Consider the following 17,702-nt stretch of genomic DNA (forward strand, 5'->3'; position numbering starts at 1 on the left):
CACAACCACGGCAATACCATGTTGGCAGTTACCATGAAAATGTGCATTTTGTATTTACAGCGGATCATGTTTTTGACACTAATTCCCAAAAACATTACTTTGGGAAAACTGGAATGGGTCACTTTCCAAGTAAATTTGCCCCACCCACACAGTTTCTGAAGACCCTCCTCTACCATTTGATGTATTCCTCCCCACCCTGAAGTTACAGTCTCGCTCTGTCCCTGATTCCCGGGTGTTCATCGATATAATCCGCTTGTGCTTATGCTTTCCTAGGTATTAACGTTGCCTGGTACCTCGTTAATAGCTCTCTCTTCAATCCGGACCATCAAATTTGTTCATGGGGCGTTACTGCCTAGGAAACCCCTGTTGCCCGGCGTTATTGCTTACATAGCTCAGTATTAATAGTCCATGCCTTAGCAGAGAAGCTTTTATCCCTGGCAAAAGCATGCTTTTACCAAAGATGAATAAGTGGTAAGCTACGAGTCCCTGCTGCATCGATCTGAGTATAACCTGTAGGTGACAGGCTATAATTCCAGAGGGTCAACTCTGCCCTTCCATGTTAGTAAATTAACTTTTATTGAGTTAGGGGTTCATTTCCATTACTGACACGACTGTTGGCTTTCCCCGTTCCTCCGAACACATTCCCAATATTATGAGTACAGGTTTGAAATATTTTAGGTGATCACTGGGAAGTTGGAACTCAAAAGAGGCCAGGGGCGGTGATGGGAGCTGTGCCGGTTGCGTCTCAGGGGCATGTTGATCATCACTTTATTTCTGCTCTTCTGCACACCTTACATGCTGTCCATTCCATTTATCTTCGTGCCATGCCCAAAATCGCACTCTCTGCAATAGCACTCTTTGGTGGTCCTAACGAAGAAAGCAGTGCTATACAAACCACACACCCTGTTTAGTTTAAGGTAAGAGGCAGTGCATGTGTCAGTCGGTTGGTGAGAAATTTGTGTAATGCTTTAGTACTTTGACTTGCTGTTTACTTCCAGTAATGCATTTATCCAATTTGCATTGGCTGGTATTTCATTGGCTTGCCTGTCAAACCCTCATTGCAGTCAAAATGAAAAGAATTGAGGAGGTTGGCTGGACTGGCACTCTCAGTAAGGCAGCGGGCAAGTTGAGCTGGGACAACAGTAGAAGGGCACACTGTTCCTTCCCTCCCTCTTGAGGACTCCTTTCCACTGCATATGATTCCCCCCTCATGGTGGCGTCATTGGTTTACCAACTGGGCATTATGGAAACTGTCCTCGGTGTGCTGTATGGGCATATTCGAATCTGGCACTGCAGTGCCAGTTGAGCTTATCAGGCTTGACGAAATCCACTTGAGCATTTGAATTGTTGCCAACATTTTAGGTTGGTAGAGTATCCTTTTCCTAATCCACAAAGCCTTGTCCTAGTTCACCTCGCTCTTCCTAATCCCTCTGTTAAAGTTTCCTTTCTCCTGTCTCCTCCTTTCTCGTGCACTCTCCCCTCTTATTCTCCTTCTCCCACCATCATGCTCTCCTGTCTTATCCACCATCCATTTCTTTCCCCAATCTCTCACAATCTCTACCTCTTTCATTTCTTCATTTTCCTTCTGTATATTCCTCTTTGTCACCCTCTTTCACTGCTCTTTCTCTCTCCTTTCTGCATGGAAAGTGTAAGGGAGCTGGCTGCTGAAAGCATACAATAGGATGCAATCTATGATAAGTAACCTTAATTATATCATGTTGATTTGTACCACACACCACTGCCATTTGCATGGTGTCTAGGTGCTCACATGGCTCTGTAAGAAAAGTGGGTGGGGGTTATTTAATGAGGGAGAGAGGGGTAGGATAGAGGTTGTGCTCTTCTGTTGGTGCTTGCAGGACCTGAGAAACTGCTGTATGTGTGTGTGAGCTTTCTAGATGTGATTTGTTATGTGCACTGGGCATGTGTCCAGAAGGGTGGTATCCAGTGTCTCAGTTGTTTGTTGTCTGCGAGTATTTGGTTTTGTAGCATGAATAGGGAGGGTGTGTGTTTCGTGTGTTTTAGGTGGGGTGTTTTACTAGCCCTCTGGGCATGTCTAGTACGCGAGAGGTGTGGAAGATAGAAGGGGTTGGTTAGTTGGTTTCTGGGGGTCTCTGGGTATGGAGTAGTTTCATTGTCGTTCTTCATTCTGTGTTGTCCCTTGTTTGCTTTGGTCCAGGTAGGTGGTTTGCCAAGTTGCGTGTCTGTTTGTCTCGTTTCCTAAATGTTAGGTGGTCTCCGTCATTCTCATTGCTTTTGGTATCGAGTTCCATAGTTTGGCTATCAGATAGGAAACGTCAGTTCCTTCGAATGTCTTTTTCTTGTAGCATCTTCCTATTTGGAGGTTGTTGCTCGAAAGTTTCTTCCTGGTTGGTAACGGGTGATTTCAGCTAAGCGCTTTGAAGTTAATGTGTTTCTTTGCTGGTAGCCAGTGCAAACGTCTTGGGCCGGTGTGATGTGGTCTCTTCTATTTAGTCTCAGGAGTAGTCTTGCTGCGTTATTTTGGATGTGTTGTCGTTTTTTTTGTTAGGCGTTCTGGCATTCCAAGGTAGAGACTATTTGCATAGTCTAGTCTTGATGAAACCAAGGAGATGATCGGAAGGGTTATGTGAGAAATTGAGGTAAGGGTGGATCTCTCTTATTAATCACAAGGGGTAGAAACATCTGAATATGCTGACACAATCACTTTCTAAGCCTGCAATTAGATCTTTGTTTGGTATTTCTACATTTTGCAATTGTGGGCTTGCTTGGTTGGAGGGTTTGAGGTATGCATGGAGCATAAGCTCTGTTATTGAGCATGAAACATGCAAGGCACACTGAGAAGAACAGCTATTTTCGTTGTCCCAGAGGTAAACGGTAAGCCTCTAATGCTGCACAAATCTTTCTGTGCCAAAAAGGGGCATGTAAACTTCATGGTATCGGATCATCCTCAAATCAGTTGTAGCAGCATGTTTACATGAATGTTGAAGCTCTCTGTGCATGGGCGTTGCTGGTAAACCGATGCTTGGTCTTGGCAGAGCACAGTATTATCATCCTATTGCAAACAGTAGTTAGCTAGCAGTACATGGCCTCCCCACACATGGTTGCATGTCTTGCATGTCTGTAATGTGTTTCGGACAGGGGCATTCCTGCGTTCTGTCCCTGCAGTAAACTGATTGATGCGGTTATACCATTCTGTTGGACATTGTTTATGGGTAACTGGGGCTGGAAGATGTGCTTTAACATTATTGCCAGCGGTGCAGAGATCAAAAGCATTTTATGAACCTTCCAAATGTAAGCTGCTGTGCTGACTTTATGCCTTAACTGATGATGTAAAATGCTCAGCCAACAGCGGCCAACCTATCACAAAGTAACAGTCAAGTGATGACCAGAATGTCAACCTGAATATACCTTGAGCTAGATTTCCTTGTGGGGCCAGCACAAATTCTGCTGGGTCGTGAAACACCAGCCCTGAAACGGGAACCCCTTTTTTGATAAATAGCGTGAACCTGGCTTACAAAAAAAGAACACTACTACGTAACAAGAAAAAAACAGTTTTTTTTTTTTAATTTTTTTTTTTTATTGTTACAGTTGATAAATCAACTTTTCAATATAAAATACAGAAATAAAAAGCATTACATATCAATTCAATTCCACCTTGATAACATGACAACATAGATTAAAGCTTACAAAGATAAAAAAAGGAGAACCATAAGCATAACCATAATCATAACCAAAGCCTTGGCCAATGACTAAATCGATCCTCAGATCATATCTAATCAAACTAAATCCTTAATGACACTAACTATTAAAATTTCATTCAACTCTCTATTTACAATACAGCCCACAGAAAAGTAACAGGACAGAAAAGTAAGAATGAAAACTAAATTAAAAATTCCTTCCTGTCTTCTTTACCCTTACAATGCAAGTGAAAATGAAAACTAAGTTAAAAGTTCCTTCCTATCTTCTTTACCCTTACAATACAATTTATTCTTCATTATTTCAGCAGCCAACGCCCTTATACGATTTCAAAGTTAAATACATTTGATATAACCAAGGCATTGATTGAACACATTCTTGCTTAATGATCGTACTCAACTATCACATCAAACATTGGATCATTTGTTGTCATCAGTTAATTTCAAGGCCAATAAATAGTTGACTATTGCAATTCTGACTTTGGTCAGTCTGGTATTATATAAATACCACCACAGTGATTCTTTCGACAATAGTGTGTAATCTTCGAAATGAGGTCTAAAAAACACAGTTCTTTTCTCAATTAAAGAGGGGCAAATGACTATTAGATGATGTAATGTTTCCCTCACTCCAGTAATTTTACAAAATCTACAATAGCTCATCTTTTCAGAGATTAGTTTCCATTTTGCTAATACATCCCTCGTATGCCAGATGTTAAGCCTAAATCTCAAGAACATGTCTCTATGTCTCGCACCCGGGAATTTCATTACGTATGATTCAGCTGTTCTTAACTTCTTTATCTCCACCTTATACACATTTCCTTGTTTACTATTTATGCATTGGTCATAAGTCTTGCACCAATCCCATAATAGAATTTTGGTCTTTGCTTTCACTGGATTAGTGATCAACATATTATCAGATACATCAGTTTTTATCAAAAAATCTCGAACCATTCGCCTCCACAATGCCATCGCATGGTGCTCTGTCGTTAGAATATATGTTGACAAGATATGCATGATTGAGTCTTCTACTATTGAGATAAGAAATTTACGATATATGCAGCACATTTTCCACATATATATTGTGTAGAGTGATGTCAACCCAAACTCATATCGAATTAAATGTATTGACACCGATTTGGGCAGCTTCAAGATCGATTTCCAGTAAATACCCTCTAACACAGACCAAAACCTATCATCTCTCCAGGATCTCGTTTCAGCACCATAGGTCACTGTTGGTACTGCTTTCTGGCAGTAAAATATGATAATAGGTTTCCATGTAAACATTCCATATTTATGATTCAATAAGGTAGCCTGGGCAGTGGCTGTTTTCATTTTCTGTCTAATTTCCTTATAATAAGGTGTGTCTGCCTCAGTTGTATTTACATTGAGGCCAAGGTATTTATATTCCTTAACATTTTCCAACCGCTGTGCTTGCAAAAACCAGGAGAGATGAGCGGTCTTTCTCTTGTACTTATTTTCAATCGTCATAGTCTTTGACTTTGCCAAGTTTATACTCAATTCATTTTGCTTGACAAAAGTTCCTACTACTTCCAGCAGCCTCTGTAACCCCCTGGCTGTTTTTGACAGCAGAACCAAATCATCCGCATAAAACAACCAGGGGATCACACTTGCAGCCAGCCGTGGAGAGTCCGCCACCACAGTCTTAAAATCCTCAGCTATATTAGCTATATAGAAATTGAATAAGGAGGAGGCCTATCGGCACCCCTGCTTCAAGCCTCTAAAGGTAAGAATGTTGCGAGTTAGGGTGCCATCGAGTGAAGTTCTCACTTGAATTGAGGTATTCGTGTGAAACTCCTGAATCCAATGTTTCACATATTCCGGACATCTCCTAAGTTCTAACTTCCTGAATAGCAGAGGCCTAGAAACAGAGTCAAAGGCGGTTTCAAAATCTATGAATGCCATGTACAGGTTTTGATTCATCTGGAGTTCGTGTTTTTTAATGGCATGAAGGACCTGTAGATTAACTCCTGTTCCCAGCCCCGGGCGAAAGCCCGTCTGAAATGGATCATTAATTCCAGATTTTACGGTCCATTGGTTAAAATCTTCCAACACAAAACGGGCAAACACTTTCCCAGGTGCATCCAATAATGCTACCGGCCTATAATTTCTGGGATTAGTTTTATCCCCTTTTTTATAGATAGGGATTAGTATTGATTTCTGCCAAGAGGTTGGTAATTTGTTTGTGTAAATTACTTGATCAAATATTACATGCAGAATGGCAGCCCATGCTTCAGGATGTTCTTTTAACATGGAATTTGAAAGCCCATCCGGGCCGATTGCTCTTAAAGAGCTCAATTTCTTTATATAGTATAAAATATCTTCCTCCAGGATTTTTAGTTGTACTAATCCCTTAGGAACCTGACCTGGTGGATATTTAGCCCAAGTACTACTCGCATATAAGGATGAATAATACTCTGTCCAAACTTCCTCCGGCACAGCATTAACTTGGCTAATAGATTGAACAGGAACATATACACTTTTTATCAAACCCCAAATCAAAGCAGAACTTTTAGTTGTCAATGAGTATAGCATGATTTTTGCATCTTGAGAAATCATATGAGCTCGATGCTGTTTTAGCCAATTTTTATATGAGTTCTTCATTTTAATAGTTGCTGCTTTACGTAGTACAGGATCCCATGTCTTGATTCTACGTATCTCCTTCCTGAGTTGTGTTTTTCTTAAGGACACCTCATTATCACTCACGTGTCTACGTGTTTTATAATCATTCTGCCCCCCATTAACGCTATTCTTTTTGAATAAATGCAAGGCTGGAAGATAGTTCCCCTCTTGATATAAAAGGTTTTGCTCCAACATATCTTTTGGATATGAGATGATTTTCAGTAGGTCTGATAACATAGGCGGCGTCCATCTAAAACGATTGCCCTTCGCAGAAACCACTACGGAGTTGTGATATGAATCCTTGGCTTTCCCCATCAAATCGACATTCCATTGCCATTTAATTGCCAATATGCTGTGATCACTCTGTTTAAGCTCTAAAACTTTGAGCTCAGTCAGCATATTGAACATATTATTATCAACAAAGATGTAATCAATTATAGACGTTGATTTGCCTCTTCGCCAAGTACACTTAGGGGGAATGTCTTCAGATATTGCACCATTCACCATATTTAGACCTCTTTCACTCATCAGCAAGTTCCATTGTCTAGCAGTTGCCAATAGTTTTCCCGTGTCACTTCCCAAACAATTCATATTCAAATCACCCGCCACAATAGTGTGGTTAATCGTGGCATCCCTTGCTATTAAGTCTAAACAGTCCCCCATGTCATTTAAAAAGGTGCTATCTTTAATATCCAAATGATTCCAGTAGATATTCACACAGGCTATGTTTTTTTGGCCATGCGTAATTTTTACAACTTGAATATGTCTATTTGGGGAGTGCCACGGCATCAACTTCCATCCATTACCAGTCTTGAGTACCACCAACAGACCCCCTTTAGGTCTACCACGATTTTTACTAGTCGCTGGTATCAGTTCCAGTTGATGGTTTTCCCAGACTGGCACAGATTCCAACCATACTTCTTGGAGCATTAATAAGTCATATTGTTCTAACTGTATCTGAGACGTGGAGGACAAATGAGCACTACCTCTCGTATTCCAAGATGCCGCCCTTACAAGTTGTTTTCCTGTGATGTTATTTAGCTAACATCTCCTCTGCATTACTTCATTAGCTGCAAAGGTGACTACTCGTGATTGTTTGACAGGCATATTGGAATACGAGACTGAGACCGGATTTTGCCTCCATGGTTTACCTTCAGGCATGTTGAACAATTTTGGTTGAGTTAGTTCACTTCTCTGCGTATTCTCAGCCAAATTCAGTAACATGAAACCCATCTTATAGATTTCCATTCTTTCTTGCCAGATTGCATCCTTTACCATATCTGATGTCATCCAGATCTTAACCACCGTTCTATCATATTCATGAATGAATTCAATCTGAGCTAAATCTGATGACTTCACACTTTGTAGCCGTGGAACATTTCCCAGAATATTTAGAACTGATGATCTATTTAGATCGTGCACCCCAAATTCCCCCCCCCCTGCACTGCATTATCAAACTTACATGAGTCAGCTCATTACAGTTACCATGTCTGCCGTTCATTCTCTCATTCTTTTCATTGTTTCTCCCATTATAAGTTCTATTAATGCTAGGAGTGTTCTGGGCACAGGGGATCAGAGGTAACCTCACCTCTACTTGCCTGCCGACAACCCCCCTATTCAATTCCAAATGACTCGACGGAGCGTTCACAGGCACATTCATTCTCCCCTCTTTTAACCACTTTGGAGGGTTTTCATCCATGTATTTAGGGGTCATTACCGGTTGTGTCAAATATTGGCGCAGTGATTTTTCAATTTCTTCTCTGCGCTCTTCTAATGTTAGATATTTCTCTGGTCTAGGCAGTGCGAGTAATCCAACTTCTGAAGATTGATCAACCTCACCAATTCCAGCCTCAGTTCTTTTGTCTACCTCCTGTTTCTCGTTCATTTTACCAATTTCTAGGACCAATTTATCCAACGGGGCATATTTTAGTTCAGATTGAGAGGTGTCTGATTTCTCCTTCACTACCTGAGAGTGTAGTGTTGATAGACCCTTTATTTTGGCTATTGCCGCATATTTTCTCACAATTGCAGCACTTTTATCCTGCAATCGTTTATCAGGCAAGGTTAATAACTTTATGAATTGCCTGGAGTTTTTACTTTTTTGCAGCTTCGTTATTTTCTGATTCTTTTCCTTCTTTTGTGATAGTACTTTAGTCCTATGAGCAGTTTTTTTAGAATGTATCTGCAGATTCTGAGCAGAAAATATATTAAAAACTGGAATATCTGATGTGACCACCTTATGCTCTGTAGCATTAAAATGTATTTTATTTTGTTCTTTTTGGTCACTTATCTCTAGAATTTCCTCCCCTTTTTCTTGATGCATCGCACAACCATTTGTTTGTTCTTTACATTTTTTCTTTTTTGGTTTTGTAACGATTGCCTTTACCTCATTGGCTTGATCTTCTTTATCTAAACACATTATCGCTCGCACAACCTCTACTATTTGAGTTTGTATGGTTTCCTTTTGGTTATTGTCCACTTGTATCATCGGGACATTCCTTACTTCCCGTTGATCATTTATCGATCTTGATTCAACCAATTCTTTTAGTAAAAAGTTTTGGTCTGTAAGACGAGAGTCTAAGGATTCATATAGTCTGGCCAGTGTAAAAAGGGCAGTATTCATAGCCTGTAGTGTAATTTCTGTCCCTAATGTTGCAACTAGCCCTCCACCTTCATTTAGGTCTCTTTCTTTAGTCCTGCCCTGTCGTGGTGTAGGATGCGTAAAGGAAATTGATAGTACTGAGGACTCATGTTGTGAGTCAGTAAACATCACTGGTGATTGCGAAAGATGGTCTCCTTCATCCAAATCACCAGCTTGTATGTCCTGATTATTCATATTCGAATTCAGAGGCCTAATGGCCTCCTCTATACACATATCAGCACATCCATTCTCTGATTCCTTACACACGACAGTCACTCCCATCGCTCCTTTGGTACCATCTTGTGGACAGGTAGTTACCGGTGCGTGTATTAGTACAGTGGTTATTTCATTTACTGGGGGTGGTACAATCAGACCCGTTTTAGCTGGCACAACAAATTCACCCAAAAGGTCCTTCTGACTGAATGCCATCATCAGGGAATCAGAGGGGGAGCATAAGTCTATTGCACAATTTGCATCACCCTCCAATTTCTCAGTTGCATTTTGCACTTCCTGCCCAACATTAGAGACCACTACTGTTGAAACACTTAAGGGTGGGCTTTCTTGGTAAAATTTCCGAATATCCGGCATATTCGATAACAATCTGGCGCGTGATACGTTCTTGCGAGGAGCGCTCGGAATGCTGTTAACACGTTTGGGAGTAACCAATGCAGTGTCAAAATCATCATTTCTAGCGCCTTTAGGTGGCATGCCTGTGCATAAGGTAAACATTTCACCAAGTTAGTGGGAGACTTGACAACACTTCACTAGAAGCAACCAAGGCTTGCCACTTATACAACCAGTTAAAGCAAAAAACAAGTCAATTTTTATAATGTTGATTCACCCCTCGCCACTCGCTAGCTCAAACAGCCGTAACAGCCCTTTTGATAGCCCTATCACATATGCACGTCCACAATACGCGTGTACTACTCCCAATGTAGGGTTTGATAAGAATTGGCTGACTGGGGAAGTCGCAGCCAAAATATCACGTGAAACTATAAAACACCACGTATAGATAAGTTTTCACAATACCTTCAAAATACAGGTTGTAGGAAACGCTTGCATTCTCATGTTAACCTAAAAACTTCAAAAGGACCATAGAATTTCTATTCGCTCAAACCAGCCAACCCAGCCTCACCAGCGAACAGCCAACAGTACTTTGCTGTACTTTTCGCGGGTGCGCAGCGCGTGTGTGCTAGGCTGCGTGATTTTTAAAGGGCAGGCAAGGCGTCATAGGTCAGGGGGCAGGTCCATCAACCAAAACACACCTTAAAAATAAAAACAAAGAAGGGAATTGTAAGTGAACTGCTTCGTATTACACGATCATCAAGAAGCCCACAGTGTTCTAGTATGCTTCTATGTAAATGTAAATGTCAGCACACAGTCACCTCCTTTTCCCTTTGTAGAAGTCCAGGCAGACCAGGTGTCTCTGTTATAGACGTCCTCCAGTGCCAAATGAAATGAAAGCACTCGATCGTACTGAACGCTTTGAAAGCACAAATAAAGTTGAAAGGCTCAGATTCCAGCAGCAGTCAAAAGCCAACACAGCCAACAGTACTTTGCTGTACTTTTCGCGGGTGGGCTAACTTCTCTATATTCTTTATTTTTCTCATCTCCTAGGTGTAGTGGCTGAAGCTAGAAGAAGGCATCAAGCCCTCTGATGGGGGTTCCCAGGAGCTCCTGGACCCGGTGAAGCTTTACAGATCAGGGCAACCTTCTATGCAGGATTGTACGGACTCCCTGGAGTGGGTGTCATGTCACGCGGGAGACTGGGGTCTGCCGCTCCCATTTCCTCCTGGCGAGTCTACCCGCGCGTTCGCGTCTGGGGACTCGCCGGGAGGGGAGCAACGGATTACAGAGCCGGCGGCCTTCGGCGCATGCGCGGAGGTCCTCTCTCTCGGTTCCGCGCATGCGCCGTGGGGGCTTGCCTTCCAAGCCTCGTTCTGGGTTCGCCGGCGCCCGGAAACGGAACGGTTTGCGTTCCAGGCCTCTCGGGCGCCGGCGGCCCATAAAAGAGGCCGCTAGTCAAAGCTGCCCGCGTCTCAACGCGGTTTGCTTCGCTTTCCTCGTTGTTCCTGCCCAGCCTTACCTGTGGCCTGTCCTGGGCCTACCTGCCTCCAGCCTTACCTGTGGCCTGTCCTGGGCCTACCTGCCTCCAGCCTTACCTGTGGCCTGTCCTGGGCCTACCTGCTTGCCTCCAGCCTTACCTGTGGCCTGTCCTGGGCCTGCCTGCCTCCAGCCTTACCTGTGGCCTGTCCTGGGCCTGCCTGCCTCCAGCCTTACCTGTGGCCTGTCCTGGGCCTGCCTGCCTCCAGTCCTTACCTGTGGCCTGCCCTGGGCCAGCCTGACTCCAGTTCTTATCCGGGTCCTGTCCTGGGCCTGCCTGCCTTCAATCCTCACCTGGGTTCGGCCCTGGGCCAGCCAGCCTCCAGCTACTACCTAGGTTTTGCCCTGGGTCAGTCTTCCCTCAGCCCATTCCGGAGTTCTGTCCTGAGTCATCATTGTGTAGAGGGGACTTATCCCACACTAGCCTGCATTCCCCCTGTTCCATCTTGGGCACGTTCCTACAGTTCTCTAATTGGCCAGACTACTAGTTCCAACTGTCCTCACTCTTTCCTGTCTTGCCTGACTCCGAATCTCATCCTGTGTACCATTGGAACTATCTGCACCAGCCAAGCTCCTTTGCCTACTACGAATACCTTTCTGCTACACTGGTCTATCTATCAACTGTCGCTGCACTGAGGTTCTTGGAAGATTCATGGTCTGGACAACAAGCTCTACCTGGACTATGGTTCCCTCCATCTGAGCCTACATCCTCTTGTCACGCTTACCTGGGAGAGTGCCTTTGTGACATTGGGGGTTGGTCCATCCTTCACCCAGTTCCTCATTTGGGTGGTGGAGAGGCTGATTCCTCGTGCCGCTATCTCATCAGTTCCTGGACTCCAGACTGGCGACCTCTGCGAGACCAACCACCAAGACTACAGGTACGCGGTCCTCTCGGGCCAATCAGCTTGACAGATTGAGACGCCTTCCTCCTGATTCAGAGATGGATGAATCGCAGGACATGAGGAACGAGTTGCTAGCGCTCAGGGCCGAGATGACCGCCCTGCGTCAGGAGAATCAAACATTACGACAAATGATAACGCAAGGAGCACCTAGTACCTCTCAAGGAGAGGGATCATTGGCTCATACAACACCCATCAAATTCGACGGAGACCCTAGACGGGTGGCGGAGTTTTGTAACCACTGCAGAATACACTTTCTCTTCAGGTCTACCTACTTCAACACTGATAGGGCCAAGATTGGTTACATCTTGGGGAACCTAACTGGGAACGCATTAGCTTGGGCAACTCCGTTTGTGGTTACGAACAGTCCTATTTTGAATGACTTTGCTGCCTTTGAAAAGGCCTTTCTTGAGGTATTTCAGACGCCGAACCTGGCCTCCGTTGCACAGAATCAATTGATGGACTACAAACAGGGAAGCAATGACGTCATCACCTACATCAGCCGTTTCCGACTTTTGGCTACTGACTCCCAGTGGCCCGAAATTACACAGAAGACACTGTTTCGTCGAGGCCTGAGAGAGGAGTACAAGGATGAGTTACTTCACATCCCTGAACCAGAGAGCCTTCAACTCTTGATCGATCAAGTACTCCGTGTTGACCAAAGGCTAGCCGAACGAAAGGCTGAGAGACGTCGGCTTGACAGAAGCGGTCCCCGGACAATCAACACACCTGCTGGTTCGTTTGGGTCGACCGAGTCCGGACCTGAGCCCATGCAAGTAGGAGCCATGAGGGGACCTTTGACGGAAGAAGAGAAGAAACGAAGGAGGTCTTTGCGTTTGTGTCTTTACTGTGGAGCAGCTGGACATTATTTGGGTACGTGTCCTTTGCGTCCGCAGAAGAAGAAGTCGGGAAACTAGGAGACCTGTCGTATACAGGAAGGGCAACGACAGGTCCCATTCCTTCCTCAGACCCTTCTGTTATTTGTTCTATACGTCTGCCCATGCAACCAGCGGTACTACAGACCCTGAAGGTCCGAATTAAACTACCAGACAAGAACCTGGAAGTATCCGGTCTACTGGACTGTGGGGCTTCCGGCAATTACATCGACGAAACGTTCGTCACCAGACATAAGATACCACTCGTTTCCAGACACACGCCTCTGTCGGTGGAGCTTATTGATGGTACTCCCTTGTCTTCTGGACCCGTTAGTCAGTTCACAGTTGGACTGGCCCTTCTGATTGCTGATCATTACGAGGAACTAGCCTTTGATGTTATCAAGTCACCGAACTACAAGATGGTTTTGGGATTACCTTGGTTGCAACACCACAATCCTTTGATAGACTGGAGAACCCAGACCTTGACCTTTTCATCCGAACGGTGTGCTCAAGAATGCAAGCTACCCGTTCCCACCAGGACCGTCTCGACTTCTCTAATAACGGACAGCAATGGGGTTCATCTATGTTCCACGTCTCTGGTCCCACAGGAATATTCCGAATTCAAACATGTGTTTTCTGAACCTGGCAACATACCCCTTCCTCCACACCGTTCTTTTGATTGCTCCATTGACCTGCTACCGGACCACGTTATTCCCCATGGGAAACTATATGCTTTGACACGTGACGAGAAGCTAGTTCTTCAGGAGTATTTGTCGGAGAGTCTAGAAAAGGGGTACATTGTGCCATCGAAATCGCCTGCAGGATTCCCCCTGTTTTTTGTAAAGAAAAAAGAAGGTACATTGAGACCCTGTGTCGACTACCGGCAGTTGAATGACATAACAGCCAAGGACCGGTATCCTTTACCCTTAATTCGCAGCATCCTTGAAACCCTGCATACTGCGCGAATCTTCTCCAAATTGGACCTCCGCGGAGCTTATCATTTGGTGCGCATCAGGAGTGGGGACGAGTGGAAGACAGCTTTCAAGACATCTTTTGGGCATTTTGAATACAGGGTTATGCCTTTCGGCCTATGTAATGCTCCCGCTGTTTTTCAACGATTCATGGACTACATCTTTGGTGACCTGTTAGGGTTATCCGTTTGGGTTTATCTGGACGACATATTGATATTCTCTAAATCCTTAGACGAGCATGTGGAACATGTTCGTGAGGTCCTTCATCGGCTGTCCGTCAATAACCTGTTCGCCAAAGCGGAGAAATGTAGCTTTCACCAACCCAGCATTGAATTCTTGGGATTTGTTATCAATCAAGAAGGCATTGGGATGGATCCCAAGAAGGTGCGAGCCATACAAGAATGGAGACATCCACACGATATCAAGGCTCTCCAACGCTTCCTGGGATTCGCAAACTTTTACAGGCGCTTTATCCCACAGTTCTCACAGATCTCGGCGCCCCTCACCAGGCTAACCAGCAGCAAGATCACGTTCGAATGGGATCTCGTGGCTTCCCGGGCTTTCGACGTATTGAAGTCGGCCTTTATGGCTGCCCCGATCCTGCGCCATCCCCAGGAAGAGTTGCCTTACATAGTGGAGGCCGATGCTTCCAGCTTTGCTGTAGGGGCAGTCCTTCTTCAGAAAGATCCTATCACGTTGGTAGAACATCCAGTAGCCTATTATTCTCGCAAGTTGAGTCCCAGCGAACGAAACTACGCGGTGATTGAGAGGGAACTGTTAGCCATCAAGACCGCATTCGAGGAATGGAGACATTTTCTCCTCGGAGCACGCTTTTCTGTGGAGGTGCGGACAGACCATCGCAATCTGCAATATCTTCGCTCTCTGCAATGTCGGACTCCTCGTCAAGCCCGGTGGGCCTTCTTCTTCTCTCCGTTTGAGTTCCATGTTACTTATATCCCGGGAACCTCCAATACGAAAGCGGATGCGCTTTCCAGGTCCCTGGAAAACGTAGATGGGACGCCCTGTCCAGAACAGCCACTGATTTCTCCTCGCCGTTTTCTGCTGGCCTTGTCCTCTCACCTTAAGTCCATCGCGGAAGCCACTCGGTCGGATCCAGAAAGAACGTCCCTTCTTAGTCGGCAACTAGTATCAGAACGAGACGGACTGTTGTTTTTTCAAAGAAGACTCTACATACCCAGAGGAGCCATTAGAAGGGGCATTCTACACGGATTCCATGATTCACCCATAGGAGGACATCGCGGGGTCAGAGCCACTCGAGAGTTGATATCCCGACAGTTCTGGTGGCCTGGTTGGGCGACCGAGGTCCAGAAGTACATTGACAGCTGTCCAATATGTGCCCAGTGCAAGGTTCCCAGAAGACGACCATTGGGTTTGTTAATGCCCACCGAAGTGGCTCCCTATCCATGGCATACCATCGCCACCGATTTCATTGTGGATTTGCCTCCATCTGAAGGGTACACCTGTATAATGGTGGTTGTGGACAGCTTCACCAAACTGGCCCATTTCATCCCATTCCGGAAAATCCCTACAGCTACTCAAATGGCTTCAGCGTTTCTGCACGACATCTACCGGTTGCACGGCCTACCGGAGAAAATCATATCGGATAGAGGTACCCAGTTTCTTTCATCATTTTGGAGACAGGTGTGTGGTCATCTGGGAATACATAGAGCTCTAAGCTCAGGCTATCACCCACAGACAAATGGGCTAACCGAAAGGACCAATCAGACTTTGGAGGGGTACCTCCGCTGTTTTGCCAATGCCACACAGTCTAATTGGAAAGGTGGGCTAGATCTGGCCGAAGTATCCTACAACAACACTGTTCATGCCTCCATTGGAGTCAGCCCATTCTTCTGTTCCACTGGTCTACATCCTCGGTTAATGCCTTTTCAACCAGTTCCGTCTAGTACTGTTCCCTCTGCTGATGATCTGGTCTTACACATCCGGGAACAGCAAGAACTTGCACACAAGATCTTAAGTGAAGCCAAGGATCGGATGAAGAGACAGGCAGACAGGAAGAGGAGTGCAGAACCTAATTTCCAGGAGGGCGACAAGGTGTGGTTGTCCTCAAAGAACCTGCCTCTCCGCAATCTGCCCGTCAAACTGGCCCCTCGATATTTGGGACCCTTTGTTATCACCAAACGGTTGTCCTCTGTAGCCTTCCGTCTTCACCTACCCTCTTCCTGGCGTGTACATCCCGTTTTTCACGTGTCCCTGTTAAAACCCTATGTGGTCGATGATTATGGCCGCACCTCTCCTCGTCCGGCCTCTGTTTTGGTACAGGGGGTCCCTGAGTTTGAGGTACACGAGATCTGTGATGCCCGGTACCGTAGAGGGGTGCTCCACTATTTGGTTGACTGGAAGGGGTACCCGGCCTGTGATCGTACCTGGGAACCGCGCCAGCACGTGCATGCTCCCCGGCTGATACGTGAGTTCTACGTACGGTTTCCCTGGAAGCCTGGGGCCCCGGGTCTTCCTGGGAGGGGGCATAGTGTCATGTCACGCGGGAGACTGGGGTCTGCCGCTCCCATTTCCTCCTGGCGAGTCTACCCGCGCGTTCGCGTCTGGGGACTCGCCGGGAGGGGAGCAACGGATTACAGAGCCGGCGGCCTTCGGCGCATGCGCGGAGGTCCTCTCTCTCGGTTCCGCGCATGCGCCGTGGGGGCTTGCCTTCCAAGCCTCGTTCTGGGTTCGCCGGCGCCCGGAAACGGAACGGTTTGCGTTCCAGGCCTCTCGGGCGCCGGCGGCCCATAAAAGAGGCCGCTAGTCAAAGCTGCCCGCGTCTCAACGCGGTTTGCTTCGCTTTCCTCGTTGTTCCTGCCCAGCCTTACCTGTGGCCTGTCCTGGGCCTACCTGCCTCCAGCCTTACCTGTGGCCTGTCCTGGGCCTACCTGCCTCCAGCCTTACCTGTGGCCTGTCCTGGGCCTACCTGCTTGCCTCCAGCCTTACCTGTGGCCTGTCCTGGGCCTGCCTGCCTCCAGCCTTACCTGTGGCCTGTCCTGGGCCTGCCTGCCTCCAGCCTTACCTGTGGCCTGTCCTGGGCCTGCCTGCCTCCAGTCCTTACCTGTGGCCTGCCCTGGGCCAGCCTGACTCCAGTTCTTATCCGGGTCCTGTCCTGGGCCTGCCTGCCTTCAATCCTCACCTGGGTTCGGCCCTGGGCCAGCCAGCCTCCAGCTACTACCTAGGTTTTGCCCTGGGTCAGTCTTCCCTCAGCCCATTCCGGAGTTCTGTCCTGAGTCATCATTGTGTAGAGGGGACTTATCCCACACTAGCCTGCATTCCCCCTGTTCCATCTTGGGCACGTTCCTACAGTTCTCTAATTGGCCAGACTACTAGTTCCAACTGTCCTCACTCTTTCCTGTCTTGCCTGACTCCGAATCTCATCCTGTGTACCATTGGAACTATCTGCACCAGCCAAGCTCCTTTGCCTACTACGAATACCTTTCTGCTACACTGGTCTATCTATCAACTGTCGCTGCACTGAGGTTCTTGGAAGATTCATGGTCTGGACAACAAGCTCTACCTGGACTATGGTTCCCTCCATCTGAGCCTACATCCTCTTGTCACGCTTACCTGGGAGAGTGCCTTTGTGACATTGGGGGTTGGTCCATCCTTCACCCAGTTCCTCATTTGGGTGGTGGAGAGGCTGATTCCTCGTGCCGCTATCTCATCAGTTCCTGGACTCCAGACTGGCGACCTCTGCGAGACCAACCACCAAGACTACAGGTACGCGGTCCTCTCGGGCCAATCAGCTTGACAGTGGGAGAAGGTTGAAGTAGAAGAGGGTACACCTTCCAGTGATTATCCTTACTCCATTATCCCGGTGACGATGAAAGTAGATTAACCTATTGTCCAGGATTGTAAGGACTCCACAGAGTGAG

This window comes from Ambystoma mexicanum, chromosome 9 (assembly GCF_040938575.1).
Source record: "Ambystoma mexicanum isolate Mex_15411 chromosome 9, UKY_AmexF1_1, whole genome shotgun sequence".
Lineage (NCBI taxonomy): Eukaryota > Metazoa > Chordata > Amphibia > Caudata > Ambystomatidae > Ambystoma > Ambystoma mexicanum.